The sequence below is a fragment of the Bos mutus genome, chromosome 4 (genome assembly GCF_027580195.1).
Source record: "Bos mutus isolate GX-2022 chromosome 4, NWIPB_WYAK_1.1, whole genome shotgun sequence".
NCBI lineage: Eukaryota > Metazoa > Chordata > Mammalia > Artiodactyla > Bovidae > Bos > Bos mutus.
The window spans coordinates 65,150,013-65,177,918 of record NC_091620.1 but is presented as its reverse complement, the minus strand read 5'-3'; the positions used below and the strand labels follow the sequence as shown (position 1 = coordinate 65,177,918).

At 37.9% G+C, this 27,906-nt stretch overlaps 1 protein-coding gene across 8 annotated transcripts in view; it reads right to left on the bottom strand.

Moving 5' to 3' along the window:
* FOXP2 (forkhead box P2) overlaps positions 1–27,906 on the bottom strand; it is a 666,216-nt gene that overhangs the window by 165,565 nt on the left and 472,745 nt on the right. For 2 of the 8 annotated variants that reach the window (XM_070369576.1, XM_070369578.1), the window contains exon 3: positions 27,175–27,232. The exons of the other annotated variants lie outside the window; for them this stretch is intronic. The gene's annotated coding sequence lies outside the window, so the exon portion shown is untranslated. The remainder of the gene's footprint in view (positions 1–27,174; positions 27,233–27,906) is intronic. 8 annotated transcript variants of the gene reach the window in all.

The following is a 27,906-nucleotide window of genomic DNA, read 5'->3' as shown; positions in this document are numbered from 1 at the left end:
CTGCTGCTATGTTATCAAAATTAATGGCAAGATAAGAGGCAAAGGGATTGGAATCAGACTGACTTGAATTTACATTCCAGCTCACACTATAATGTAACTTAACTTCCCTAAGGCCGACAACAGATTTCCCAACCCAGGGATCTGGCATAAGGACTGAGAACCCCCAGGGAATTTGACTTTGGAGGCCAGTGGGATTTGATCACAGAACTTACACAGGACTGGGAAAACAGACTCTTGGAGGACACAAACAAAACCTTGTGTGCACGAGGACCCAGGAGAAAGGAGCAGAAAGCCCACAAAGACTGAGACAGACTTGCCTGTGAGTGTCCAGGAGTCTTCGGCAGAGGCAGTTTCGGTAGTCAGGGGCACTGGATACAACATTTCTGGGAGCTACAGCATGCTGGAATAAGTCCTTTTGAAGAAGGTAGCCATTACTGCCATTACCCCTACCATAGAACTACAGGGAGGGAACACAGCCCCATCCATTGACAGAAAATTGAATTAAAGATTCACTGAGCATGGCCCTGCCCACCAGAGCAAGACCCAGTTTATTCCACAGCAACTCCTTCCATTCAGGAAGCTTCCACAAGCCTCTTATCCTCATTCATCAGAGGGCAGACAGAATGAAAACCACAATAACAGAAAACTAACCAAACTGATCACATGAATCACAGCCTTGTCTAACTCAATGAAACTATGAGCCATGCCATGTAGGGCCAACCAAGACAGACAGGTCATGGTGGAGAGTTCTGGCAAAACATGGTCCACTGGAGAATGGATGGCAAACCACTTCAGTATTCTTGCCTTGAAGACCCCATGAATAGTATGACAGGACAAAAAAGATACTACACTGAAAGTTGAACTCCCCAGGTTGGTAGGTGTCCAATATGCTACTGGAAAAGAGTGGAGAAATAACTCCAGAAGGAATGAATAGGCTGAGCCAGAGTGGAAACAATGTCCAAGTGTGGATATGTCTGGTGGTGAAAGTAAAGTCTGCTGCTGTGAAGAACAACATTGCATAGAAACTTGGAATGTTAGGTCCATGAATCAAGGTAAATCGGAAGTGGTCAAACAGGAGATGGCAAGAGTGAACATCAACATTTTAGGAATCAGTGAACGTTTGGATCGGAATAGGTGAATTTAATGCAGATGACCATTGCATCTACTACTGTGGGTAAGAATTCCTAGAAGAAATGGAGAAGCCTTCATAATCAACAAAAGAGTCTGAAATGCAGTACCTGGGTGCAATCTCAAAAATGATGGAATGATCTCTGTTCATTTCCAAGGCTAACCATTCAGTATCACAGTAATCCAAGTCTGTGCCCCAACCAAAAATGCCAAAGAAGCTGAAGTTGAATGGTTTTATGAAGACCTGCATGAACTTCTAGAACTAACATCAAAAAAAGATGTCTTCCTTATCATAGAGGACTGGAATGCAAAAGTAGGAGGTCAAGCGATACCAAATGAAGCAGGGCAAAGGCTAACAGAGATTTGCCAAGAGAACGCACTGGTCACAGCAAACACCCTCTTCCAACAACACAAGAGACGACTCTACACATGGACATCACCATTACAGCTTACAGTGAACAATGTTGGATTTGTGGTCTCCAAAGAAGAAGATTTAGGTTCAGACCAGGAGCTAGGCTTGATCACTCAGAGCTTTTGTGTGGCCGAAGTTTTACTAGATGAAAAAGGACAGAGAAAGCTTCTGACACAGACATCAGAAAGGGGGACAGAGAGTGTCTGGTTCACTACTCTTGTCAAGGCCTTATATAGTTTTACCAGACCCACTCCCACAATGTACATCTTAAATTAACAAGATTAAAACTAACAATAGAAAGGTCTTACCAGACCCACTCCCACAACAAACTTCTTAAGATAAAAAAATTAGTCAAAAGGCTCTTGTTAAGAAGGAGAAACAAGTCCTCCAGCAAGATACAATGTTGTTATATAATCATTGCTGCTGCTGCTAAGTTGCTTCAGTCATGTCCAACTCTGTGCCACCCCCATAGACGGCAGCCCACCAGGCTCCCCCATCCCTGGGATTCTCCAAGCAAGAACACTGGAGTGGGTTGCCATTTCCTTCTCCAATGCATGAAAGTGAAAAGTGAAAGTGAAGTCAGTTGTGTCCGACCCCTAGCGACCCCATGGACTGCAGCCTACCAGGCTCCTCTGTCCATGGGATTTTCCAGGCAAGAGTACTGGAGTGGGTTGCCATTGCCTTCTCCTATATAATCATTAGTACAGAGCTTAAGGAAAAACATACCTTGAGCAAGATGAGTTGTTTTGTTGTATAATCATTAGCTCTGGGCATAAAGAAAATTAAGTCTTATGTGACTAAGATGAAGGAATGTAGAAAAAAAAAATTGTCCTTTTCTCCTTGAGAGCCCAGGCTCCCTGTCTCCTCCTTGGGGACTCTGGATCCCTTTCTCCTCAGTGAAGGCCCCAAATGCCTTATCAACCTATTTAAGAATTAACTCTATCAATCAGATGGTCAATACCAAAATCTGATTATATTCTTTGCAGCCAGGATGGCAAAACTATATACAGTCAGCAAAAACAAAACTGGGAGCTGACTGTGCCTCAGATCATGAATTCCTTATTGCCAAATTCAGACTTAAATTGAAGAAAGTAGGGAAAACAACTAGACCATTCAGGTATGACCTAAATCAAACCCTTTATGATTATATAGTAGAAGTGACAAATAGATTCAAGGGATTAGATCTGATAGACTGCCTAAAAAACTATGAATGGAGAATCATAACACCATACAGGAGGTGGTGATCAAAACTATCCCCAAGAAAAAGAAATGCAAAAAGGCAAAATGGCTGTCTGAGGAGGCCTTACAAATAGCTGAGAAAAGAAGTGAAGTGAAAGGCAAAGGAGAAAAGGAAAGATACACCTATATGAATGCAGAGTTCCAAAGAATAGCAAGGAGAGACGAGAAAATCCTCCTCAGTGATCAATGCAGAGAAATAGAAGAGAACAACAGAATGGGAAAGACTAGAGATCTCTTCAAGAAAATTAGAGACACCAAAGGAACATTTCATGCAAAGATGGGCACAATAAAGGACAAAAAAGGTACGGATATAACAGAACCAGAAGATATTAAGAAGAGGTGGCAAGAATACACATAAGAAATGTACAAAAGAGATTTTAATGACCCAGATAACCGCGATGGTGCGATCATTCACCTAGAGCCAGACATCCTGGAATGCAAAGTCAAGTGGGCCTGAGGAAGCATCACTATGAACAAAGCTAGAGAAGGTGATGGGATTGCACTTGAGCTATTTCAAATCCTAAAAGATGATGCTGTGAAAGTGCTGAACTCATTATGCCAGCAAATTTGGAAAACTCAGCAGTGGCCACAGGACTGGAAAAGGTCAGTTTTCATTCCAATCCCAAAGAAAGGTAATGCAAATAATGTTCAAACTTCTACAGAATCGCGCTCATTTCACACTCTAACAAAGTAATACTCAAAATTCTCCAAGCTAGGCTTCAATAATACATGAAATAAGAACTTCAGATGTTCCAGATTTAGAAGACGCAGAGGCACCAGAGATTAAATTGCCAACATCTGTTGGGTCACTGAAAAAACAAGAGAATTGGAGAAAAACATCTACTTCTGCTTCATTGACTATGCTAAAGCCTTTGACTGTGTGAATCACAACAATTTGGAAAATTGGTCAAGAGATGGGAATACCAGACCACCTTACTTGTCTTCTGAAAAACCTGTATTCAGTCAAGAAGCAACAGTTAGAACCAGACATAGAACAACAGACTGGTTCAAAATTGGGAAAGGTGTATGTCAAGACTGTATATTGTCTTCCTGCTTATTTAACTAACATGCAGAGTACATCATGTGAAATGCAGGGCTGGATGAAGCACAAGCTGCAATCAAGATGGCTGAGAGATATATCAATGACCACAGAGATATGCAGATGACACCATCCTAATGGCAGAAAGCAAAGAGGTACTAAAGAGCCTCTTGATGAAGGTGAAAGAGCAGAATGAGAAAGCTGACTTGAAAGTCAACATTCAAAAACCTAAGATCGTGGCATCCAGTCCCATCACTTCACAGCAAATAGAGGGAGAAACAATGCAAACAGTGATGCACTTTATTTTCTTGGGCTCCAAAATCACTGCAGAGAGTGACTGAAGCCATGAAATTAAAAGATGCTTGCTCCTTGGAAGAAAAGCTATGACCAATGTAGACAGTATATTAAAAAGCAGAGACATTACTTTGCCACAAGGTCTGTATAGTCAAAGCTATGGTTTTTCCAGCAGTCATGTATGGATGTGAGAGTTGAACCCTAAAGAGGGCTGAGCGCCTAAGAATTGATGCTTTTGAACTGTGGTGTTAGAGAAGACTCTTGAGAGTCCCTTGGACTGCAAGGAGATCAAACCAGTCAATCCTAAAGGAAATCAATCCTGAATATTCATTGGAAGGACTGATGCTGAGGCTCCAATACTTTGGCCACCTGATGTGAAGCGCTGACTCATTAAAAAAGACGCTGATGCTTGGAAAGATAGAAAGCAGGAGGAGAAAGGGATGATAGAGGACGAGATGGTGGGATGGCATCACTGACTCAATGGACATGAGTTTGAGCAAGCTCCGGGAGATGGTGAAGGCCAGGGAAGCCTGGCTTGCTGCAGTACATGGGATCACAAAGAGTTGGAAAAGAGCGACTGAACGACAATCTTCCTAAAGTTCAGCTTCTTATTTCGTGAAATGAGAAAACAGAAATATAGTACCAGGTATACAAAGTAAGCCCTGAATATATGTTAGGCAAGTGAAACAAAATCATAAAAGCCTTACGACCTTTCTTTTGTTAGGGAAAAGAAGGCATTAAAATAGAATGGGAATGTGGGAAATGTAATTTGTCTAATATCTCTGGTTGACTCCTCAGTGTTTCTTTTCACTGGCCTAGTCACCCTTGTTATATTTAGTTATAATGGCCAACACACTGTCACTAAGAGGTGTAGGAGAACAGTTAGTTAGGGTCTAAGGTAAAGCCCTTTCAGGGGCAGAGGTATGTCTGTATCATGACATTGGGCATGTATAAAGTCCTCACAGAGATACATGAATGAACTAGTAGTAAAAGGTTGTCTGTATTCACAAAACATAGTTTAAAATACCAAAATTAGTGTTTAAACACTTCAAATATTAAGATACAATGGAAGGTAACGAGATTCTATGAGGTAAGATTATGATTAAATTAAATAAAATTCAATTTTTTCCAAAGACTATATTTCTTTAGTGTTTAGATTCTTAAAGATGGAAAGCTGAGATGAGTTCTGAGTTAGAAAAGACAGAAGGAGATCAAAAGCTATTGCAGTAATTACTACACACCACAATAAAAAAAGAAAAGAGTAGCCTTGTGCCAGAATGAACTCAAATTTACACAAACCTCCATGACTACATATGTACTAAAAATAATATAGGCTTGTCTTTTTTTTTTTTTAATGTGTGAAAGAGTTTATTGGGAAAGAAAATGTCAGATTTCAGAATTGTGTTATCGTCTATTAGAAATTATTCCTTTCCAAGCCAGGACCAAGTTTCCATAGACCAATAAGCTGCTCTCAAGAATGAAGCTAATTTACATTTAAAATAGGAGTACAGTCTACCCTTTAAAAGCACAATGGTAAACACACCAATTTGACAATTACATTAATATGAGTATTTGCATAATCTGTCTCCCACACCTGTTCTTAATTTGAAACAGCTGCAGGACAAATCACATCTTACTAATCTCAATGGGTATGTGCAAGTCCCAAACAATAATGCACACATATTATTTTTTGAAGATATTTTATTTTTGTGTTTCCTGACTTTTAAAAAAAATGGTACAAATTTTGTGGAAGCCATAATATTGATTTGGTTATTATTATTTAGTGGAATAAGCAAATAATGTTATCCTTTACATTTTTGGCTTCCTCTGTTGCTAGCTTATGATGCTACTGATTTTTTCTGTGGAGTTAATTTTCTTAAATACTATGTATTCACATGAATATATATTATTTATACATACAAATAATATGTATTCAAATGGAAAAGAATTAAAAAGAACAATAAAAATATAACTAGAAAACTTCAATAGGGAGTATAATCCTTATAAATAACCAAAAGCAAATATTTTAAAGGAAAATGACACAAAATCTGCTGATCATCTGGAGATGTTGTTGTTGTTTAGTTGTTAAGTTGTGTCCAACTCTTTTGTGACATGGACTATGCCCACCAAGCTTCTCTGTCCATGGGATTTCCCAGGCAAGAATACTGGAGTGGGTTTCCATTTCCTTCATCAGGGGATCTTCCCCACCCTGGACTGAACCCGTGTGTCTTATGTCTCCTGCACTGGCAGGCAGATTCTTTACCACTGAGTCATTAGGGAAGCTGGGAGATATGTTTGTAGCTCAGGTAATTGTGGCATCTTTTGGAACACCTTTTCAAAACTGGGTTCCATTTATGCTTTAACAATAAGATATCAGAGTTTAACAAACAGATTTACTTTCACCCTTTAAAAATTCCATTTTGTGTTTGTGGGTATTCACACACTCAATGCCATCAGAAAGGAAGTCAGTTTATTACAATATATATTCTTCAAATTCATGTATTTAAATCATTTAGTAGATCCCAACTGGGGTAATATAAGACACTCATGTAATCTGTCAACAAACTGTTTTTCTTTAATCTTCTTTCACAAGTGGGAAATGAAGTTAGAGCTTTCTCAAAATGTTATTTTTTTCCTCAAAAATGAATGAGAGCAAGCACAGTAATGAGCAGGAGCAATTAACAAAACCAATCTGTGTACTTATATGCTCTTGATCTCTGAAGAGGTAAATGCTGAATTCTTAGTTCACTATTTCATTCTGAATTTTACAAGCAATTTCATACTACCAGAAAGAAAAAATACTAAACAAATTAGTTGTAGCTTACATTTCTATTACGTTTTCATGCACATCATTTAGGAACTCTCACCATATAAGTGAAAATAGAGTCAGGAGAGTTAGGTGATTTGCCCAAATTCTCACAACCTAACAGTGTTATGGTCCAGGTATCCTGACTCCAGCTTTATATTCCTCCCCATAACTCATGGAGATTGATCTGAATGAAAAATAGTGATTATGATAAACAAATAGTAGCAAACATTTCTACTAATGAAATAGTTTAAAGGTTTTTTTTTTTTTTTAATTTTACAGTATCTTAAATATTTCAACTCATGGCTTCAAATGTACTAGAAAACATTTCTTCCGAAGTGACTATAATAACAGAACTATTTTCTATTTAGATAAATAGATTGCAAATTATTACCAAGAACCGAGGCTAGTTACTCTAGGAGTATAAAAATAATTTTATTACTATATAATTTAGGCAATAAAGTCGTTATAGTGATTATGAGAGAAGCAATTTTCACAGTTGTGACCTCTACATAATTATATTTCTAAATATTCCTTATTTTATTTTTCTTCATTAGAAACCTTACATGTACAATTGAGCACATAGCAAGTACTCCGAACAGATAAGCTGGCATGTCATGGGGCATGTGGAATATAATGGGATGAAAACTATATTTGTAAGTGATGAATATGTACAATGCATAATATCCTAACAACATATTTCACTTTTTCTCTGAGTTATCAGAATATTTTAACCTCAATAAATGAGTCATACATTTCCAAATTTTAAAATAATCTTATTTGTTTTTTTTTTTTACTACAAAGGCAAAAACTATCAAAGTTTATATTACAAGCTTTGTCAAATGTAATAAAGAAGGTCAATTTTTTTGTAAATATAAGCTGCCGTAAAGGTATATACTTTTTCTAAAAATAAAGCATTCGGATAACAAATTTTTAGAGCTAGAGGCTGAGTCAAATCTCCTCAGTAGACAGAAAAGTAAATGAGGCTACTCTGAACTGTCCTCGCCAAGTTCATACAGTTAGTGAGTGCTGGAGTCAGTCCTGGAATCTAGGGCCTCTCCCATACACCACAAAGTCTGGCCTCATAGCTTTACAACAAAGCATAAACCAAACAACAACAGGGCATTTACAAACATATGCATGCTTTTCTATGGTCCTGAACTAGGCTATAATTCAACGACTGGGTACAAATGATTCTTATGATCAAAAATAAACTATAAAATATAAAGTGCTAATTGCTCAGTCATGTCCGATTGTTTGCATAGACTGTAGCCCACCAGCCTCTGTCCATGAAATTTTCCAGGCAACCATACTGGAGTGGGTTGCCATTTCCTCCTCCAGTGAATCTTCCTGACCCAAGGACCAAACCCAGGTCTTCTGCAAAGCAGGCAGATTCTTTACCATCTGAGCCACCAGAGAAGCCCCACGAAATATAAAACTGGATTCGTTTCTATATTGGTAAGATGATGCCACACGGATGCACACGTAAGTGCTGATAAACACATAGATACATGTTAATAAGATCACCAGGAGCTTGGAATTCAAGTGAGTTTGAGTCCTTCATGTTTTTATGTGTAGTTTGAATTATTTTTGTAAGCATATATTGCTTTAATAATCACTCAAAATAAGGTTACTTGCAAACAGGACTTAGAATCATGATTATAAATGTTTTTCACAGAACATGAACAAAAAAGCGTAAGTGTTAATCACTCAGTCGTGTCTGCCTCTTTACGACGCCACGGACTGTACCCCGCCAGGTTTCCTATCCACGGAATTCTCCAGGCAAGAATACTGGAGTGGGTTGCCATGCCCTCTTCCAGGGGATCTTCCCGACCCCTGACCCCGGACTGGGGTCCGACCAAGGCCTGAACCCAGACTCCTGCCTGCTGCAGGCAGATTCATTACTATCTGAGCCACCATGTTTACTCTTTCAAACCTTCTGACATCAGGGTTCAGCACATAAGTACTCTGATTAGTTAAAAAACAATTTACATTCTTGCCTTAGTCTCAGTAATGCAGAAAAATAAATGACTACTACCCTTGGCATGAATGTGAAGATACTACTAAAATATTGTTTTCTCCTTTCCTCTTTTCATTCTGAGTAAACTCACTTTGTGATCAGCTCTCCCTTTCTCCCTTTAACCATCTCCATCATGTAACTTGTTTTCACACTTAGACTTGTTTTCACACTTCAATATCCCTTAGACTCTGGAACTCAGCCCTATACAAATTTTAAGGAGCCACAAACAAAGCCTTAGGAGGAACCAACGAAGAAAACCTTACTCTGCTCAGTTTATAAGTGATGGCTGATTCACTAAACATTTGGGGGGGTGGGGGAAGCAATTTATCCCATAAAAAGCCATAACTGTCAAGGAGGTTTTTTATTTTTAACCTTAACCCACTGAGTTTTGTTTAAAATGGCTTAGAACAATGGTTATTATCTTGAATTTTTATCTAGCCAGATTGCCAGCTCCCTGAGGATAGGAACATCTTTGAATCCCCTATGGTACCTGGTGTCTGCTTAGCAAAGTGTCTAATACACTGAGGGCATTTAGTCATGTTTCTTTGATGGATTGATTGACTGAGGACATAAATTCTAATACATGGAAATACTGTAAACGAGTTTTGAAATCTTACTGCTGTTTTTAGCTTGTAGTTTTTCCACTGGAGCATGATAATATTTGTTTCACATGAAATTGAATAAAGTAGGCTTTTCAATTTATTTCTACATTACTCCCGAACTCTCTTTTATTAAATAAATAACTCCTTGAATACAATAGCAAGCATAAAGGTGGGAGAGGGGGAATAAAATACATTAACTAATCTCTGCTCTAGTCCAGCAGCGTTGCAAATTCTTGAAAGGACTGCCAAATGCCAAATACCATAACTGCATCAATTGCCTAAGTACTCATTTCTGAGTGCGTCTCTCTCTCTTTTTTTTTCTTAAACAAATTTAACATTTTATTTTTTTGGCTGCACCACATGGCATATGGCATCTTAGTTCCCCGGCCAGGGATTGAAACTTGTGCCCCTGCAATAGAAGCACAGAGTCTTAACCACTGGATGGCCAGGGAAGCCTCTCTGATGTGGTTCCTAAGAACTAGTCCTCACTGTCCTAGAACAGGTCTTTCTTTCAAAGAATTTGTATTTCATATGACACTGTTAATCAATGCTATTTTGATGTTTTGGTGATGACAGGTTACATCTTAGCACTGAATAACCCACTTAATAGTCCTTCATCAGAAACTTGACATCTCATGCACATGGCTAGTTCTAGTTTCTAGAAGACTCAGGGATCACTAGCCAGAAAGTACTTGTGTGTTTGCTTATTTGTTTTTTTACTGTATGCATATGCATTTCTATATTTCATAGATTGATTTCAATGTTCTAGGGTTCAAAGAAGGGGGTGCAATATGGGGCCCGAAAGCCAGAAAATGAGAGCAAGGGAGGGAGAAAGGAAAAGAAAAAAAGGGAGAGATTTAGAGAGGAAGAGAAGTGAATACTTTCTTCAGAGGGTAAATGAGCTTTTAAGTACAATTTATTTCCTACTCCTGCCTGCTAAGTCACTTTAGTTATGTATCACTCTTTGTGATCATATGGAACGTAGTCCACCAGGTTCCTCTGTCCATGGGATTCTCCAGGCAAGAATACTGGAGGGGGTTGCCATGCCCTCCTCCAGGGGATTCCCCCAACTCAGAGCTCCAACCTGAGTCTCTTATATCTCCTGCATTAGTAGGCGGGTTCTTTACCACTAGCACCAGCCCACAAGGATCTTTTGTCCACAGGATTTTTAAAGCAAGAATGGTGGAGTGGGTTGCCATTTTCTTCTCCAGGGGACCTTCCCAACTTATGGATCAAACCCATGGCTCCTGTGTCTCCTGCATTGCAAGCAGATTCTTTACCCACTGAGCAGTCATGGAAGCCCATTTCATATTCCTACCTTACACCTAGTCCACCATATACCTGCCGGTACTGACAATGTGTTAGTCTGACCTTCCTTGTCTAATGATATGCAAAATGTCTACTGCAAATGAATATTATAAATAAAATTTAAAGAAACCATATACATGGAGAACTGATAAAAAATAGCTAGATATCTTTAAACATTCACAGTTTTATTACAGAGAATGAAAATACTAGAATTATTTGGCTTACTGTTTTGCTTCCTAAATTTATGATGTATTTCTTTAAAGAAAGTTCATTACATTATTAATAATACTGTTTCTTTTGTTTGAAAGATAAAATCCAATCTCACTAATTGCATAAATCACACATTTTAAGAAGAAGATGGACTCACTTCATTTTACTTTCATTCTGGATAATTACCAGAAAGCATGCAGGACCTATTAGAGAAGGGGAGATTATAAAAAAAATCATTATGCATTTACAGTATCTCAGACCCAAACCAATGATTAATTCTTATTCTCATGGAGCCCTGGATGAAGTGATGACAAACACTCACAAGAATAATCCTGGTTTTGTTGGGAAGAATCACACACAGCACTGGAACCTCCCATTTTTACTCCCAAGAGCAGTCAGTCTTCCATCAGATAGGCAGCCTTCACAGAACGAGGGATGTTTGCCCATTCTGTCCTCCTGCCTGTCCTGAGGCTGAGAATTCCTGAAGAAATGATCCATTTATTTCAAATACAAAGGGAGGTGGTGAAAAAAATGATCTGCTTACAAGTCACATCTGACATTCTTCCCTGACTCCTTGGGAAAGTTATTGAACCTTTCTGGTTCTCTGATATCTCACAGGTAAAATATGGACAGTACTGACCAATTTTGGGGTTTATTTGGAGATAAAATGACCAATCATGGGCAAGGTACCTGGCACCTAGAACAGAGCAGGAATTTATGAGTGTCTCTAGGGATGGAGTTGAGGGAGAGCAAGAAGGGTTCATTGGAACTTCTTCTAGATGCCCCACCAAGTACCTATTTTTCTAGTGTAGCTGCTTATAGTGAAGATCACTGCAGAAAAGAAAGAAAACGTATTGAATATGTCTCTTAACTTCTCTAACAGTTGAGTTCAGTTTAGCCACACAGCCTTGTCTGACTCTTTGTGACCCCATGGATTGCAGCACGCCACACTTCCCTGTCCACCACCAACTCCCAGAGCTTGCTCAAACTCATGTCCATTGAGTTGGTGATGCAATCCAACCATCTCATCCTCTGTCGTCCCCTTCTCCTGCCTTCAATCTTTCCCAGCATCAGGGTCTTTTCCAACAAGTAAATTCTTTGCATCAGGTGGCCAAAGAATTGGAGTTTCAGCTTCAGCATCAGTCCTTCCAATGAATATTCAGGACTAATCTCCTTTAGGATGGACTGGTTTGTTCTCCTTGCAGTCCAAGGGACTCTCAAGAGTCTTCTACAACACAACAGTTCAAAAGCATCAATTCTTCGATGTTCAGCTGTTCAGCGCTCCTTATAGTCCAACTCTCACATCCATACACGACTACTGGAAAAACCACAGCTTTGAACAGATGGACATTTGTCAGCAAAAGGATGTCTCTACTTTTTAATAGGCTGTCTAGGATGGTCATAGCTTTTCTTCCAAGGAGCAAGCGTCTTTTAATTTCATGGCTGCAGTCACCATCTGCAGTGATTCTGGAGCCCAAGAAAATAAAGTCTCTCACTGTTTCCGCTGTTTCCCCATCTATTTGTCATTAAGTGATGGGACCAGATGCCATGATCTAAGTTTTCTGAATGTGGAGTTTTAAGCCAACTTTTTCACTCTCTTCTTTCACTTTCATCAAGAGGCTCTTTAGTTCTTCTTCACTTTCTGTCATAAGGGTGGTGTCATCTGCACATCTGAGGTTATTGATTTTTCTCCCAGAAATCTTGATTCCAGCTTGTGCTTCATCCAGCCCAGCATTTCACATGATATATTCTGCATATAAGTTAAATAAGCATGGTGACAATATACAGCCTTGACGTACTCCTTTCCCAATTTGGAACCACTCTGTTGTTGCATGTCCAGTTCTAACTGCTGTTTCTTGACCTGCACACATATTTCTCAGGAGGTAGGTAAGGTGGTCTGGTATTCCTATCTCTTGACCAATTTTCCACAGTTTGTTGTGATCCATACAGTCAAAAGCTTTAGCATAGTCAATGAAGCAGAAGTACTTGCTTTTCTAATACTCTCTTGCTTTTTCGATGACTCAACAGATGTCGTTGATCTCTGGTGCCTCTGCTCTTTCTAAATTCAGTTTGAACATCTGGAAGTTCACAGTTCATGTACTGTTGAAGCCTGGCTTGGAAAATTTTGAGCATTACTTTGCTAGTGTGAGATGAGTGCAATTGTGCAGTAGTTTGAACGTTTTTTTGGCATTGCCTTTCTTTGGGACTGGAATGAAAACTGACCTTTTCCAGTCCTGGGGCCACTGCAGAATTTTCCAAATTTGCTGGCATCATCTTTTAGGATCTGAAATAGCTCAACTGGAATTCCATCACCTCCACTAGATTTGTTTGTTGTGATGCTTCCTAAGGCCCACCTGACTTCGCATTCCAGGATGTCTGGCTCTAGGTGAGTGATCACACCATCAAGGTTATCTGGGTCATGAAGGAAAGTGAGAACCTTCCGAAATATAATAACCAAATATAAATATATTTTTTTTACTTTAACTTGAGTAACTGATACATTCTATAACTATCTTTTTCATAGTCCTTTAAAAACATGTGCTTCTGTACTTTCAAAATATTTATATTTTCCAGTGTTCCACTGCCTACATATGTTCAGTTGGGTTGACTCACCAGCATTGCCTAGCTTCAGTAGCAGTTTCCTGGAGGGAAAGAGTCACTTCTGCTTAGCGTACTCTGCGGGCTTTCCAGGTGGCACTAGTGGTAAAGAACCCACTTGCCAATACAGGAGACATAAGAGAGGTGGGTTTGATCCCTTTGGGTCAGGAAGAAGCCCTTGGGGTGAGCATGGTGACCCACTCCAGTATTCTTGCCTGGAGAATCCCATGGACAGAGGAGCCTGGCGGGCAGGGTTGAAAAAAGTCGGACATGACTGAGGTGTTTTAGCAGAGAACAGTGTACTTTGCATTGTGCTCTACTAGTGCTCAAAACTGGAGAAGGCAATGGCACCCCACTCCAGCACTCTTGCCTGGAGAATCCCATGGATGGAGGAGCCTGGTGGGCTGCAGTCCATTGGGTCGCTAGGGGTCGGACACGACTTAGCGACTTCACTTCCACTTTTCACTTTCATGCATGGGAAAGGAATGCATGCATGAGAAGGAAATGGCAACCCACTCCAGTGTTCTTGCCTGGAGAATCCCAGGGACTGGGGAGTCTGGTGGGCTGCTGTCTATGGGGTCACACATAGTCGGACACAACTGAAGCGACTTAGCAGCAGCAGCAGCAGCTGCAGTGCTCAAAACGTATAGAGTCTTTAATAACAGTTATAATTTAAAATATTGAAACTCGCAATAAAGTCCTAGAGCTTACCAATCTTTAGTCACATTAATACACAGATTTGTGTCTCTCTAAAATTTCCTAGAAGAAACAACAAAAAATAAAAAGAAATTTCTTGTCACTAAAGTATGTCACATCATAAATTCTCTTTTCTGTTTCTATGTAGCAAAGTAGCTACCTCTCTGCAATCCACTGAAAGTCAGCTCTTTACACAAGATTTTGCTTTTAGCTTAAAAAAGATAAAATCTCTTTTCACAGATTTCTTAGGTCCCATGAGTTGTTAATAGCAGCTATGTTAAATTGTCATTGACAGACACTGTAAAATTCCTATCTCAAAATTCATCCTTCTCTTTTTCTCTACTAAAAGAATCCAAACTTTATTCAGATGAAGCAACAGATATTCATGTGATACTATTCAGGTCAATGAAATGTAAAGAGAAGCCATTCTGTGGGCAAACTTGTTATTAAAACTTGTTATTCAGCTGACTTGCACTTCTTGGTATTTTGCCCTCCCCTTCTTTCTACCTGGAACATGAACATGATACCTGGAGAAAGAGCAACCCAATTGGGACCATGAAGACAAAGGCTACACAGGGGCAGAATAGAAGGCTGAAAGAAACAATGGTCTTTTGTGTCATTCTTGAGCAGTAGAACCAGCCAAATCTGGACTTCCTGTCTAAGGAATTCATGTTTCATGTGAAAAATAAATCTATATTCCTGAATAGAGCAACTGATATAAACTCCACAGTAAATTTAGATAGTGTTTTAGTAGAAATATCCGAAATCCCCAGGGATAAAGCACTAGATATAATTAACTCATAAAAATTATATACCAATAACTCATGTAGCAAGGATAGTACCAGGATAATATTTGAGAAATCCTCATATCTCATTTGTATCCTGTACATTTCCAATATTATTTATTAAGAAGAATTCTTCCAGTTTACTAGTAAAAGCATCATTGATATTTAGTGGGGTTAGAAGCATGACTAGTACAGAATAAGGGGTACTAAATAAGTACTAAATAAGGGGAAATAAGGGGTAAAGTGCTTATTGTAAGCAACACATTTACATGTTTATAAAATTCATAAACCAGAAAACAATCAGAAAATAGAAAATATTTAGGTAAAAATAAAAGGAAAGAGTTCATTGTTATTGTTAAATAGGTACACTATACGTTATCTACCTAGGAAAAGGAATCAGTTAAAGTATTGCTCATAAACAGATTGCCTAACTAGAGCAAAGACAAGATATATTAGTAATGTAAGAGCAGAGTGGGTGATGCAGCCTGAATCAGGTCTTCTAAAGATATCCACTTCTGCTTAAGTTTCTTTCTACAAAATACAGAGAAGCCGATAAACATCATACCTTCATACTTGTCTCACCAGGTTGAAAGTAGTACCTTGAACTTATTCTGACAAAGACGGAGCAATTCAATTTGCCTATTTTAATTCAAGTCTTCAAAGATTTACTGAGCATCAATCATGTACCAAGCATTATATTAGAAATAAAATGTAATCTCTGACCTCTAAAAGGGTTTAGAGTCTGAGAAAACTAGAAAAGTAGTCAAATAACTGTAATAAAATACAGTATATTCTACCTTTCTAACTAGAACATGTAGAATAATAAAGGTATGATACAGGTTCTATACACACATAGGTGAGGGATCACTTCTCTTTGAAGAGTCAGAGAAGACTGTAGGGAGTAGGGTCTTGAGGTTTGGTAAAAATCTGGCAACCAAATAAGAGGGGGTGGGGCTGACTTCTAAATAGATGGAGAAACTGGAAGAAACACAAAGAAATGGTACAGTTCTTATAATTCACAGTGCCCTGCAGAGTGCCTGGTATACAAGAAGCAAACTACAAACCTTTGTGAATGGATGAATAAAAGAATGAACAGCATGTTCAATAAGCAATGAGGATTAAACCATGGTTTTAAAGTAACAGATGTATGATGATTTACAGCCTTTTGTGCCATGCCTATAAGGTTGAAAAACAGAGCAATTTTCATATTAGGGCAGAGGAATATGGCCCAGTCTAATAAGAAGGGTTTATAGCTGAAGACTATTAGGAAAAGCTGACAAAAACACTGGACAACTGTGGGGAGAAAGAAATAATTCTGGTTCGAGATAAGTTGGTTTTGGGATGCCCTAACAGGCAACTGAAAAAATCACATTTGGAGCCCAGGAGAAAGGAGGAACTTGACAGGGCTATCACTTGGCTCTGATCTATGGACTTCACGTATGTTGTGTTCAGTCATGTCTGACTGCGACATTTTGGACTGTAGCTGGGTCGGCTCCTCTGTCCATGGAATTTCCCAGGCAAGAATAGTGGAGTGGGTTGCCATGCCCTCCTCCAAGGGATCTTCCCAACCCAGAGACCAAACCTCTGTCTTCTGTATTGCAGGTGGATTCTTTACTGCTGAGCCATAGGGTAAGCCCAATATGGACTCGACACATTCATGCAAAATGTACTATTTACCAGATGCTGGAAATGTGAAGATGAATGAGATAGTCCTAACTTTCAAGGAACTTATAGTATATATGATTCAGTGTGATTCATGCAGGAAAAGATGTATATATATATATGACATAGAGACAAAATAGATAGGAATTATTAATTCTACACTGTGTGTGTATGGCAGGTGAGAGTTTCAAAGAAGGCTTATAGAGTACCTGAGAAGATGATTTAAAAGCTTCAGAGAAGTTTTCAGGATGGAAAGACAGAAGGGCATACTGAGAAACGAGAAGGGTAAGGTCACCTGTATGGCAACATGAAGCAATTCTGGAGGGGCCCTAAGTAGTTTGACACTGCTGCTCATATAATTTGTAAAAAGTGGATGGTGGACAATGAGATCAGCATGCAAGACCACTGCACTGGAGAGCTATCTTCGAAGACAATGAACTTTAATTTTTTTTTTAAGCTTCCGATACCTAAAAGGAGGCCAGCATAGGAAATATATGCTGAGGACTTTAGAAAGAAGCTACTATTAAAAAAAATTCAAAGATAAGATCATAAGATTTTACATAAAATTTCTCACAATATTGTTGAAAATGCCCCTGGAAAGAATGAACAGAGACAGGTATCTCAAAAAACCCGCTCAAGGAACTTTTTAGTTAGCTCAGATATGAAGATACACACACACACACACAAAACACAGGACTGACATTTAAAGACTGCTGCATATGTAAGGAAACTGAGATATCACTAGTTCAACTATTGCTTCATTGTGTAGGTTGGAAAACCGAGTCCCTGAGAGGAAAAACGACATAGTGCATTAATGAGAATTCAGATTAGCTACTTTTTATTACAGGGAACCACTTCTGTGTTGCAGAAGAGTTGCAGGGTCCCTATTTACCACTCTGTAGACCAGCCACACTAGAATCTCCTGGGAGAGTTTAAAATATTTTGATTTGCTAAGATCCCATCCCCTCAAATTTTAACTCAATGTTCTTGGTTGAACCCAAGATTCTCCATTTTTAGGTGATTTTCAACTAATTTCTTAGATTAAAAAAAAATATTATTAGCCTGAACTCTAAGACTATCTAGGTGAGTAACTATGGTTATTGATTAAAGGAAATAAAACTCTCCTAGAATAAAATAAAAACTTTAAATGATGCCCACATTTTTGAGAAACTAGAACTCTAATCATATTTTCATCACAAATGAATATGTTTTAAATGTCTATTACATGCTTGGCTCTATGGGAAGGAGGTGGAATAGAGAGATTGATTTTCTCCTTTGTGTTACTTTATTTTTTACAGGGATATTTTATTGAAGAATTTACTCCAGTTTTCCTGAGACACCAAATTTTCCTCATGTCAGCACATCATAATATTCAATGTGTTCCTTGGTTTGTCACTTGAGAAGGTGCAGTAGCACTAGCTTGAGAAGATATCAAGGTGGCAGCTTTTACAGCAATGTTGTCTTAACACTAGAAGTGTAAGAATTTATATACTGTGCAAAGGAATTGTCTGTCTATCTTGTGTTACCAAAATGCTTAACTACTAGGCCCTACAAGTTAAAACCTGTCTATGAAGATAAAACGATAAAAGCTCACATGATCAAACAAATCCTTTCTTTTAAAGTAACCACCAAATACTTTTAGCCAAGCTGGATATGATTCAAGACCTTCAACTCTGAACTGAATCTAAATAGAGTCACCCTAATTTGAGGCATAAAACACTAAATTCAGAATGCTTGGGCCAAACCATTAAATAATCAATGGTAATTAAAATAAAGCTACTTATTGTTGAACTTCTATGAGGTCTCTTCCCCCATGCCTTTCAAAACCATGCCAGACAACTTGTACTCTGAAGGAATACCCCAGGTTATCTACTGATGTCATTGGATATTTACAAGTAAGAAGGAGGAAAATATTAACAATATTGAGTGCCTCTCTCAAATAAAATACCATAAAATAAAATATGGTATTTATAAAACAATAAAATATTAAAATAAAATAAAAGTGCCTTTCTCAAATAAAATACCAGCAGAGAAAGTGGAGGGGACTTGTTGGTTCACCTTAGATTTTCCTAACTGATGCTAGATTGCAAGATTTTAAAATTCACAAATGTTGAGGATTGGTCTTATTATTTCCAATTACCCCAAAGTTCCATGACATTATACCTGTGGAATCTGTCAAGCCATAAAACTAAATCAAGCATGCTGGGAGCTGATCTAGTCTTTAGATTACTGATTCCTCACACACATAAACTTACTCCTCTACTTTAGGGATTCTTCCATTATAAATGTAGCTTTGTGGGTTTTCTACCTGTTGTCACTGATCTAGAAAAACCTGTGGTATGAAAAAAAAAAGTTTCATTATAAAAAATTGATATTAATCAAAAAGTAAATTTTACTGAAAGTTGGAAAGTTAACTTTTGTTACACTCTGTACGTGATGACGGTAGCGTGACTCAGAATGACAGTCTTTGGAAGAAAGATTGCACAGACCTTCTGTATTTTTGAACGGGAAATTTCTTAAATTTGAGGGTTCACAAAGATCTAAGGTTGCATACTTTGTGAATGTCAAGGGTCTACTATAATTAGTTCTCATGAGTGGTTTCATTCTCATCTAATCAGAGAACATCATTTTCATCATTTTCATCTTAAAAACCTACTATACTATAGCAATTTATTAACACTTATTAAGTGCCTTTGAGAAAAGTAACTTAGTGACCAACCATAATTTAGCTTAAAAATATGATTAGGTTCTTTTAATGAACTTATATGCTTTTCATATTAAGGTAGAATGACTTGAATATTTTTAAAAGAGCAATTCATTACACTTTTGTTTGATCATTTCAAATGCTGTGCTTCCAAATTCACTGCTATTAAAATAATCATGATCAACACGCCCTAAGATCTGTTTAGAAAATCTGGCCATTTAGTACAACCATTCCAAGCAATTCTAGTTTGAACTGAGCTATAGGGGCTCAGTCATAACAAGAAGGAAGAAAGGAAGAACAAATGCTTCTTACGTACTCATCACATGCTAGCTACAATTACAAATCCTTATCACATGCTAGCTACAATTACAAATCCTAGCTCGTGGGGTCGCGAAGAGTTGGACACCACTGAGCAACTCCACTTTCACTTTTCACTTTCAAGGAAATGGCAACCCATTCCTGTGTTCTTGCCTGGTTGACTTTGAAAGAGCCACCAATAAATGTCATCAGTAAGAGGAGATTTCTAGCACTACATGAAAGGTTTCAGGTTCTCCTAAGTATCTAGATATTCAAGAGTCAAGCTGCTCTCATACTAAAACTACAGTTTAAAATAGAAAAAAAGAAACTATTTTTGAGGCAAGATGAGAACTAAAATATTAGATACTGGATTTGCAGAAGTCACACACTTTTACTATTTTGTTAGTAAAATGATATGCTAGAATATCTTTTAGCCATTTAAATGCCTAAAAATTTCAGGCATTTATAGTTATTCTTTTCTCAATATGGAAACGAAAGCAACAGAAATTAAGTAAAATGTGCAAGATTCCATGAGGAGTGGAAAGAATGGAATGATAAAGTAAGAAAAACTATAGTAGAAAAGGTGAAGGTAGCAGAGAAATGTTAAGAAAACCAAGTAGAAATGGAGAATGCAGGATTAAAGGTATAAATAGAATCCATAGAGAAAACACAATGAATCTTAAATGTAAGTGAATTTCAAAAGAATTTCACATTTTGTCTTTAATTATGTACTGACATTGTTCTTCACTTTGTCATTTAATTTAGCTTGTACAACACCTCCAAACATCTTAAGGTAAAATTCACAGCCTAAGTCTTAAATCTTCTGGAGAGCTCCCTTAACAATATTAATGCTCTACTTATTTCTTCCTCTTACTTTAGTTAAGGTAGAGAAGTCAAGGGAATATATACTTAACATCCTAATGGATTACAGAAAGAGTCGAGTGCTTGGGTAGCTAAGAAAAGAGAAAATGTGATCTCCTAGAAAGCTGTTTTCTCTCAAATTTAATTTATAGGAACTCTGTATTATATACACAGTACACACTTACTTGTATGATCAGAGACACAGCAATCAGAGAAGGAAAAGTATATTTATTATCTATTTTCTATTTAACACATATTAAAGTAAGAGTTTTCCCCCCCCAATCATTAGAAATAACATTAGTATTTCAGATCTTGAGTTTGGCAAATAATAAAAAAAAAGGGATAGAAATGATCAATGTTGCAGTTCAGCGCTACATGTATGAAAATGCTCATGGTCATTGTTTGATGTGGTTGACAAGACAAGCTCCATGTTTTAGAACCTCCCTTCCCTTGATCTTATTCAATAGAGGACAAGATAACTTGATTCATTTTTCCCTTCTTTACATTCTTTTGCTTTTTTCTGTTGCTTTAAAAACTGTGGATGTTAGAGAGCTTCTCTTTGTAGATGACTTTTTTTTTCCCCAGAAATCTCTCCCACTTCCAGGGATTCATTTATCACTTCTGGATTATTTCACAAATATTTATCTAACTGACTTCTCTGCCAAACTCTTTATAATTTTCTAAAAGTTTGCTATTTCAATTTACTTTCATGCCATCACCTCAAATTCTAAAACTCAATTCATGATATGCCAGCCTCAATAACTTTTTAAAGATTACCTTATTCCAGATCATTTACAACTAAAGCACCCTCCAGATGGACCACTGTTGACGAATCTCCACCAGACACTGCTTTCACTATGTCACTGCTATGCTGTCGCTTCAGTCATGTCCGACTCTTTGCAACCCCATGGACTGTAGACTGCCAGGCTTCTCTTTCCACGGGATTCTCCAGGCAAGAATACTGGAGTGGGTTGCCATGCACTCCCCCATCACTATATCACATCCGTATCAGAAACCTTTAACAACATCTAGTGCCTAAACCATAAAGTACAGACTCATTAGCTTGACATTTTGGGCTCTATAAAACTGGCAATGTATATTTTTTAGCCCTTCAATCTCTTAATGTTTCCTTTAATGTGACACCTCTATGCTGATCAAAACAAACTACTGAATACTTACTCTTGCCTAACCGATCTCACAATTTCCCATCTCTACATCTTTGACGACATCTTTTGAAAATTTCTCCATGAAAAATCACCCTTTAATTTCTTTACCGAATTCTCTTTCTTTAAGCCCAACATAGATGCTTATGTTGTTTAGCCGCTAAGTCCGCCTCTTTGAGACCCTATGGACAGCAGCATGCCAGATTCCTCCATCCTTCACTATCTCCCAGAGTTTGCTCAAATTCATGTCCATTGAGTCAGTGATGCTAACATCTCATTTTTGCCACCCTCTTTCTTTTTGCCTTCCCTGGTGGGAAGGACTTCCCTGGTAGCTCAGACAGTAAAGTGTCTGCCTACAACACGGGTGACCTGGGTTTGATCCCTGAGTTGGGAAGATCCCCTGGAGAAGGAAATGGCAACCCACTCCAGTATTCTTGCCTGGAAAATCCCATGGATGGAGGAGCCTGGTAGGCTACAGTTCACAGGGTCACAAAGAGTTGGACATGACTGAGAGACTTCACTTTCACTTTCTTTTTGCCTTCAGTCTTTCCCAGAATCAGAGTTTTTTCCAGTGAGTTAGCTCTTTGCATCAGGTGGCCAAAGTACCGGAGCATCAGCTTCAGCATCAGTCCTTCCAATGAATACTCAGGGTTGATTTCCTTTAGCATTGACTGGACATAGATGCTACCTCTCTACAAACCCTTCATAGATCACTTGAGCCTGAATTAAATAATTTTCTTTTTAAAATGCTTATAGCCTCAACATCACTAATCAATAGGGAAATGAAAATCAAAACCATAATAAGATATCATCTTACACTTGTCAGAATAACTATCATCAAAAAGACAAGAAATAGTAAGTGTTCACAAGGATGTGGAGAAAAGGCAATCCTCATACATGATTAGTGGGAATGTAAATCAGCACAGCCACTGTGGACAACAGTATGGAGGTTCCTCAAAAAATTAAAAGTAGAACTACCATACAATTCAGCAATTCCTGGGTATTTATCCAAAAAATTGAAAACATGAATTCAAAAGGATATATGCACCCCGATATTTATAGCAACATTACTTATAATAGCCAAAATGTGGAAACAACCCAAGTGGCCATTGACAGATGAATGGACATACATATATATGTGTGTGTGTTTCACCTGGAGGGTATTACGCTTAGTGAAATAAGTCAGACAAAGACAAGTAGAGCATATTTTCACTTATATATGGAATCTAAAAAAACAAAATAAATAAACAAATATAACAAAATAGAAACAGACTCACAGATACAAAGAACAAATTAGTGGTTAACAAAAGGGAGAGGGGTGGAATGAGGTGGAAAATAGGTGAAGGGATTAAGAGGTACAAATTACCAGTTATAAAACAAGTAGATTATAAGTAATGCACTGAACAGGGGATATTGTCAACACTTTAAAAGGACTTTATATGGTGTGTAATCTATAAAAATCAAATTACTATGTTGCACATCAGAGTCTAACATATTGTAAGTCAACTATACTCAATAAAATAAGATAAAACAAAATACTTACAGCACTTTCTGCCTTTCTGGTTACCACAGCACATCCACTGTGGCTTGATATTTGTGTGCAAGTCTTACTGTCTTCTCAGCCAAATTATAAGTCCCTAAGAAGGGGACGACAGAGGATGAGATGGCTGGATGGCATCACTGACTCGATGGACATGAGTCTCAGTGAACTCCGGGAGTTGGTGATGGACAGGGAGGCCTGGTGTGCTGCGATTCATGGGGTCGAAAAGAGTCGGACACGACTGAGTGACTGATCTGATCTGATCTGATTTGAGGATATTACACATTATAAATACTCAGTTTTCACTGAATGAATTAAGGTTTTCCCACTTCCAACCTCCTCCTACTCTCAATTCAGCCCAATCTCTCCTCATTCATTTTCCCAGCAGGTATTTGTGGAGCTCTACTATTCAGCAGGCACCGGAGATGAGCAGTGCCGGCATGATCCCTGCCGGCATGGAGCTCACAGTCTAGCAGGGAAGACAAACATTAAAGTGTAAGTTTGTGTGTGGCAAGTGTGATATATACATGCTGTGGGGGCCCACAGGAAGCAGACACACTCTAGTCAGTACATAAAAACTCACTGTTGGCTTTCTTATAAATTAGACACACTTCATATCATAGTGAATAGTGACTTGTGACAATTACGACCAAGTAAAAGGTAACATATAATGCTTATCATAACCTTGGATTAAATATAAATTTCCTGGTGACGGTTGTAATAGAAATCATTTACTAATTCAATATAAGTGCAAGGATATATGCTGGTTACTTTATACAGTATTTTTTTTAGTCTTTACAACAATCTCGCAAGGTAGGTATCCTTATTCCTACCTAAGAATAAGATAAGGAAATAGGTTTCAAGAGATTCAGTTATTCTACCCAGAGTCTTACAAATGGACAGTAAAGAGGCTTCAGACTCCAAAACGGATGTTTCTTGTTCTCCGTGCCATGAGTAGATTGTTCTGTTTTCCACACAAGTGCATTTAGCAATGATGGACTGGATATCTCAGACGCTCCTCCACAGGGTGTTAGCCTTGTGCATCTGGCCACATGTGGCAACATCATAGTATTTTAAGAAATATTTCATTCTATAACATTTCTAAAAGACTATTTCACTCTTCCTTTTAAAAAATGTTCTTTAGTAGAATGGGAAATCATAAAGATGATGCTGTGAAAGTGCTGCACTCAATATGCCATCAAATTTGTAAACTCAGCAGTGGCCACAGGACTGGAAAAGGTCACTTTTCATTCCAATCCCAAAGAAAGGCGATGCCAAAGAATGCTCAAACTACCACACAATTGCACTCATTTCACATGCCAGTAAAGTATAATACTCAAAATTCTCCAAGCCAGGCTTTACCAGTACATGAACCGTGAACTTGCAGATGTTCAAGCTGGATCTAGAAAAGGCAGAGGAACCAGAGATCAAATTGCCAACATCTGCTGGATCATTGAAAAAGCAAGAGAGTTCCAGAAAACATCTATTTTTGCTTTATTGACTATGCCAAAGCCTTTGACTGTGTGGACTACAAGAAACTCTGTAAAATTTTTAGAGAGATGGGAATACCAGACCATCTGACCTGCCTCTTGAGAAATCTGAATGCAGGTGAGGAAGCAACAGTTAGAACTGGATATGGAACAACAGACTGGTTCCAAATAGGGAAAGGAGTACGTCAAGGCTGTACATTGTCACCCTGTTCATTCAACTTATATGCAGAGTACGTCATGAGAAACAGTGGGCTGGATGAAGCACAAGCTGGAATCAAGATTGCCAGGAGAAATATCAATAACCTCAGATATGCAGTGGAGAGGCAATGGCAACTCATTCCAGTACTCTTGCCTGGAAAATTCCAAGGACGGAGGAGCCTGGTAGGCTGCAGTCCTACCATATCAATAACCTCAGATAGGCAGATGACACCACCCTTATGGCAGAAAGTGAAGAAGAACTAAAGAGCCTCGTGATGAAAGTGAAAGAGGAGAGTGAAAAAGTTGGCTTAAAACTCAACATTCAGAAAACTAAGATCATGGCATCCAGTCCCATTATTTTATGATAAATAGATGGGGAAACAGTGGAAACAGTGGCTGACTTTATTTTCTTGGGCTCCAAAATCACTGCAGATGGTGATTGCAGCCATGAAATTAAAAGACGCTTACTCCCTGGAAGGAAAGTTATGACCAACCTAGACAGCATATTAAAAAGCAGAGACATCCCTTTGCCAACAAAGGTCTGTCTAGTCAAAGCTATGGTTTTTTCCAGTAGTCATGTATGGATGTGAGGGTTGGACTGTAAAGAGCGCTAAGTGCTGAAGAATTGAAGTTTTTGAACTGTGGTGTTGTAGAAGACTCTTGAGAGTCCCTTGGACTGCAAGGAGATCCAATCAGTCCATCCTAAAGGAAATCAGTCCTGAGTGTTCATTGGAAGGACTGATGCTGAAGCTGAAACTCCAATACTTTGGCCACCTGATGTGAAGAACTGACTCATTGGAAAGGACCCTGATGCTGGGAAAGATTGAAGGCAGGAGGAGTAGGGGACGGCAGAGGATGAGATGGTTGGATGGCATCACCAACTCAATAGAGATGAGTTTGAGTAAACTCTGGGAGTTAGCGATGGACAGGGTGGCCTGGCGTGCTACAATCCATGGGGTCACAAAGAGTCGGATACAACTGAGCAACTGAACTGCTGACTGAGAATGGGAAAATGAGGACCACACAGGCATAGTCTGTCCTTGATAGTAGTTTTTAAACGAAACTCTTTTTTAAGGTTATGATATAAAATATATAACTGCTTATTTTTAACATACATAAAACATAGCAAAAAACACCTTTTAAAAGTTCTTTTTAAATATCTGCATCACAGTAAATTGTCCATCTCAAACCCATATTGCAGATTTCTTGCTTATATTTCTTTCAGTATTTGGAATAAAATGTGTTTTATCTTCTAATTCCTAGAACAAGAAGTCAGAAACTAATGTTGGAAGGAAGTATTCAATTTCATTCTTTAGCAGTGCATGGATGGACTGTGATAATTTTCTAAAACATATTTATCAGTGTTCAATTCTATAACTCACAGAGTTAATATTTTATTCCAGGATAAATATTTCACCCCAGGAAAAATATTTCATTATTTACATATTATACTTTATTTTTTATTTTTTCCCTGGAATATGAAATTTTAGAAACGCACTGCAGAATTTCAAGTAAATACATGGTAACATAACTCCTTATGGAGCTTAGATTTTTTTCCTAAAGGAACATATAAAATTATTTCAAGGCATTAAATAAAGTTTCCTTAGATGTTAAATGACACTTGTACCATGATTTTCATACATATGATATTTGATACTTTGATTCCAAAGCATTATTTTTGGCTATGGTATATTAATAAAGTGCTTTGTAACTGAAAACAAACAAACAAACATAATTCTTACACATAAGCCAATATCCAAAAAGATACAACTAACCCTGAAAAATTAGATGCCTATCACTCACTCCAAAAAAAGTGAAATACATTTTAACCACAGAATATTATATTTTGTCCATCAGGTAGCCCAATGTCTTTGTTTTCAAGATGTTCAATGACCTCCTCAAACTTATATAACTCACTTGTGCCAGAGTCAGAATAAGACCTCTAGGTTAATTCACTTTGGCCTTTTACTATTCCATTCTCAAACTATTTAACACAGAATTATAAAAAATTTTAAATGACCTATTGGGAAAGAGAACCTTATATAAGATACCTACAATGAAGGAAGTGATTACAATGCTATATACTAATATTCATCTAAGATAGCAAAGCAATGGCATTTACCTTAAATTTACGTCTCTGCTCTGCACAGCTGTTGAAGAACCACAAGTCTGTCTCATGGCTGTAAATGTAACAAGAACAATAATGCGACCAATTTTCATACCTAAACTAAATTAAGTAGATTTGTCATAGGCTAGAAAATTGATAATGTATTTCACAAAAACTTTTTAAGTTACAGATTATGGAAGTGTGCATGTGTGTTTACGCAGATGTGTTTGTGTGTGTGTGTGTGTGTGTGCACACAGACATGTGTGTGCATTTACTGTTTTTAATAATCCGGAAATTAGTTTTATGAAATTGAAAGTATTACATATTATCCTTCGGCTAACTTTCCTCATTATGGCACACCATGAGTACATCAGGTCTAAAAGTGTAAGGAGTAGATATAGACAAATAAAACAAATGAGAGGCTGTCTTCAGCTGTTATTAGATTATGTTTTTCTGGGATACAGAATAAGAACATAAAGAAGAAACATCTGGTAATTCTTAGGTTAATATCAGCTCCCATTTGCATCACAATCTTTATATATTATTCATCAATATGTCATTTACCAATGTACCTACTGATCGGACCTATTCAATTGGTGTTTCATGTAATGAATGCAAACATGTTTCAAACACATATATCCAGATATCTATACATGAAAGTGAAATTGCTACTATGATCGGTACTCAAGCTTGTCAGATATGATTTTCTCTTTCCATTTTGCATTAGATATGCTAATATCTATGCCA